The sequence below is a fragment of the Myodes glareolus genome, chromosome X (assembly GCF_982192425.1).
Source record: "Myodes glareolus chromosome X, mMyoGla1.1, whole genome shotgun sequence".
Classification (NCBI taxonomy): Eukaryota; Metazoa; Chordata; class Mammalia; order Rodentia; family Cricetidae; genus Myodes; species Myodes glareolus.
The window spans coordinates 24886814-24891405 of record NC_142053.1 but is presented as its reverse complement, the minus strand read 5'-3'; positions in this window follow the sequence as shown (position 1 = coordinate 24891405).

The window sequence follows — 4592 nt, the reverse complement described above, 5'->3', positions numbered from 1 at the left end:
ATAAAAACTAGCAAGTACTTCTGTTCTCCCCTGGCAGGCTGGATATTGGTGAAGTAAGTTTTCCCACAGTTCTCTGGAGTGCTGGCCTTTCATTTAGACCCTCCCTGGGTAAGGGCTCTCTGTTTTGAATTTAAGTGAGCACAAACCTGACATCTGGCTGAGACATACTGTGCTAGGCTGTTCAGTCTAGGCATAGCATCCCTTGGTCTGAGCAATGCAGAAAGTTTTGTAGAACCCAGATGAATAGCCTGCTAGGGCTCAGCTACCAGAGTTCTGCCAGTTGTTTCTCAGAGAATGATCCTTCCCTCTGGTATCCTCCATCAAGCTGTGTGTTTGAGCTCTCCACTTTTCCCATTTGCATCCCCATTTCCTCTTAGTTGTACCATGGAGTCTCAGGCAGCACTGGATTGGGGTATGCCATCAGAATTTCAATAGACCCCCACTGGTCATAGGGCAGCCAGGTCAGTGGGCCATTACCTTTTACCTCTGGGCAGTCATCTTTTTGATGTTCTTGGCAATAGAGCAGTGGAAGATAGCAATTTGTAGTAGAAGCCAGATAGCCTCTAGTAGGGTCAAGATTTTCTTTTGTTTTTAATGTCCTTTTTCCCAACAGGGAAAAACCCTCTTTCTCTCAGTCTGTGGACATGCTTGGCAGTGAAAGCATAGTGACTGTCCAGTATATGGGGGTGGACTTTCTTTTCCCCCATCTGAGAGCCTGGATCAGATCTATCAGTTCTGCTTTCTGGGCTGAGGTACCTGGCTTGGGCCCAAATCGTTTTGGTTAAAGTAACTATTGCAGCTCCCACGTTCCTGGTTTCATCTGTTGTCATGTAATAGTCATGGATGGGTACCTGTGGGTTGTCATCAGGCAAGAGGGTAGTGGCAAGATTGATGGCAGTGGGTCTCTCAAGCCAGATTTGAGGGTGGTCCCAAAATGGGGCCTGGTACTGGGTCACATGGGCATTAGATTGCCACTGTTCTGGTGTTCTGGAGGAGGGCCTCAGTGGCTTAAGGTATTGTGAGTTATAAGATCCTGAGCCCTGACTAAGAGTTAACTTTGGTTTTTGTGTATTTTTATTTGACTAGCAGTAAGCCCGGCATAGTGGTGAATACTTTAATCCCAGTCCTTGGGAGGCAGAGGCAGGAGGTTCTCTGTGAGTTCAAGGCCAGTCTGGTCTACATAGTGAATTCCAGAACAGCCAGGGCTACATAGTGAGACCCTGTCTTGAAACAAACAAACAAACAAAAATGAAAAATTAGTAGTTGCACATTTCTTAGACAGGTGGACCCTCCCGTGGCTACAGCACCTAATGGCTTGGACAGGTATGTCACAGAGCATTTCTGTGGCCCCCAGGTTTGGGTTGAAACCCCTTTTCTAATGTTTTTTGTTTCATGGACAAACAGATGAAAAGGTTTTGAGACATCTGGAAGTGCTAGGGTTGGAGCCAAAGTCAGAGCTGTTTTTAAAATTTCATGTGCCATTTTGTTTCGTTTCAATCTAGATTGCACCTCTCTACAGAGGCCTCAAACTCTAGTATCCGAGGTGGCAATTCCTAGTAGCATCTAGGAACTCTTCTCACACCTGCCTCTTAGTCTTTGGTTGAAATGGAGACATAAATCATGAAAGAAGAAGAGGTGGGTCTTCCTCCCTCACCTTCCCTGGAATTGCTTAGAGCAGACAGGTTGGTGTAGGAGGTAATGCTCACCTCAGGGAACTATCCCCCCCCCCCCCGTGGCAGGGAGCCCTGGATGAGAGGTTTAACCCCTCCCTGGCTTCACAGAGGGCCGGAACCCTGGATGAGCCAGGACTGTGAGCAGGAGTCAGGGGATGAAACATGTAAACGCTCCAGGAATGGTAAAGTTGGAGGTTTTTTGCTTTTTGTTTGTTTTTGGTTTCTTTGGAGAACCTGTCAGAACCAAAAGTATTTGGATTCCAAACTAGAGGGAACAAGTCTTAAGTTTTGTGTGTGTGTGTGTGTGTGTGTGTGTGTGTGTGTGTGTGTGTGTGTGACACCAGAGAAAACCCATTGGTCAATAAAGGGAAAAAAACTGGCAAAAACACATAGAAAGGCACACAGAGACACACATGAACAGAGAGACACACAATAAAAACAACCAGGGGTGACCACTCCACATTCATCCACCTGAACAGTTCAGGGGAAATCCAGTGATATTTCACATAGATCCTGGATATAGGATCAGTAGCAGCATCCAACCTGTATGTGTCCAATCAGAAAGTGCCTTAATCATATTACTTCCAGAAGTGAGAGACCCAGGTGACTTTCTAATTTTTTTTGTTTGTTTTTTGAGACAGGGTTTCTCTGTAGCTTTGGAGTTTGTCCTGGAACTAACTATTGTAGACTAGGCTGGCCTCTGCCTCCCAAGTGCTGGGATTAAAGGCATGGGCCACCATTTCCTGGAATGACTTTGTAATTTGTTTCCTTTTGGGGCAGAGGTGCCAGGCTTCTCCAAAGCATTAGGCAACAATTGATTAAAATGGAATCCTGGGGCACTAGAACATCTTAGGTTCTGTACCCCATAGGAGTCCCCTAACCACCACACTCTTCCTTGATCTGAGGGACTCTAAGACCTCAGGTGTCTTAAGCTCTGGTTGTCTCTGGGAATCTCAGTGAAACCTCCAGAAATGTTTTGGGTCATCCACCAGAGAAGACTGCTTAGATATGCTTTTAGTCAGTAGAAAGTCTTGGTAAGGGCTGGAGAGATGGCTCAGAGGTTAAGAGCACTGGCTGCTTGTAAACTAAGTTTCTGTCCTTTTTTTTTTTTTTTTGTAAATGGTCTGGTTCCACAGCTGTTCAGTTCCGAAGAAACACACAGAGGCTTATATTAGTTATAAACTGGTTGGCTTATTAGCTCATGCTTATTATTAACTAGCACTTACAACTTAAGTTAACCCATAATTCTTGTCCATGTTGGCTACATAGCTTGGTACCTTTTATCAGTGAGGCATTCTCATCTTGCTTCCTCTGCATCTGGCTGGTGACTGCCAACTGAGCTTTTCCTCTTCTCAAAATTCTCCTAGTCTAGTTTCCCCACCTATACTTCCTGCCTGGCTACTGGCCAATCAGCATTTTATTAAACCAATATGGGTAACAAATCCTTACAAGGTACATGTGCCTCTGCCTCCCAAGTGCTGGGATTAAAGGTGTGTGGCACCACACCCAACTATTCTCTTAGTTTTGAAAAGGACTTTCTCTATACTTTTTCTTTTCTCTCCCAAGACTATGTATAATTTTAAATACACTGTAAACCATTTAGAGGTCTTTACTGTATATCTCTCTTTTTCTGACCACGTGAGTCTTTAATTTGCTAAACAACTTGGCTAGGATTAAAGCCACAACTTTGGCAGCTGAATCTGCCCCACTCCTTGGCTTCCTGAGAATCTAGCTTCATGGTAGAGATACTGGCAGGAGTTGTGTTTTGGTTTTTTTTTTTTTTATCACAACTCGCTGGAGTTTCTAGGTTTATGCCACCACCAAGAAGCCTGATGCCAGCTACTCATAAACACCATTTTAGGGTTTTGTGGCAGGGCTCCTTAAAAGAGCTGCGAGGTGTTTGCTGCTAACACTGAGTCAGGAAACCTCTCTTAAAGGAGATGAGCTTGCCTCTAGCAAAGAGAGCCCACCTGAGAAAATGCTGCTACCAAGAAGCTATGCTTAATTCTATTCTTTTGTGTCTAGAATTTCCTCCCAAGCTCTCTTGGGTTTTATGTGGATGTAGTTGCTTCACATTGGTGCCATTTGTAAACAGGAGATCCTGTCCCACCTGGTCCCAGCTGCTCTTCCAGAGGCCCTGAGTTCAATTCTCAGCAACAACATGGTGATTCACAACCATCTGTAATGAGATCTAGTGTTCCCTTTTGGTGTGCAAGCAGACATGCAGGCAGAACACTGTATACATAATAAATAAATAAAATCTTAAAAAAGAAGGGGAGGAATTTTATGGGGCTATCACATTTAGGGCTGAGTGTTCCAAGGTCTCTCACTCTATATAATATCTGGCTGTAGGTCTCTGTATTTATTCCCATCTGCCACAGGAGAAAGCTTCCCTGATGATGGCTGAGCAAGGCCCCGATTCATGAGTATAACAAAATGTCATTAGTAATCATTGTATCACTATTTTTTTAAAAAAAAATAGTGGTATTTGATTTCTCCCTAGGTCCCTAAGTTATATAGTCTTAGGTTTTTGGTCACTGCAGCAGTGTCAGGTATGGGTTCCATCTCGAAGAGTGGGTTTTAAGTCAAATGAGATATGGTTGGTTATTCCTACAAACTTTGTGCTACCATTGCACTAAGATACCTTACAGGCAAGCCTCTACTGTGTATCAAAGGATTTGGGATTATGTTTCTCTTTTGGTGGCATGTTGACTACCTTCTTGTATGAAAGACACTAGAACCTAGGGGTGAAGGCTCTATGTAGGCACAAGCTTGATTTCTCCATGTTCAATGAGTTGTGTAGGCATTGTTTTCAGCAGTGGGGTTTTGGTCCCAGGTTGTGGAAATTAACCTATAGTCTTGGTAACAGCCTGGATTGTTTGTAGATTCCAATGGGACCCCTTTGGCCAGCAACTCAAT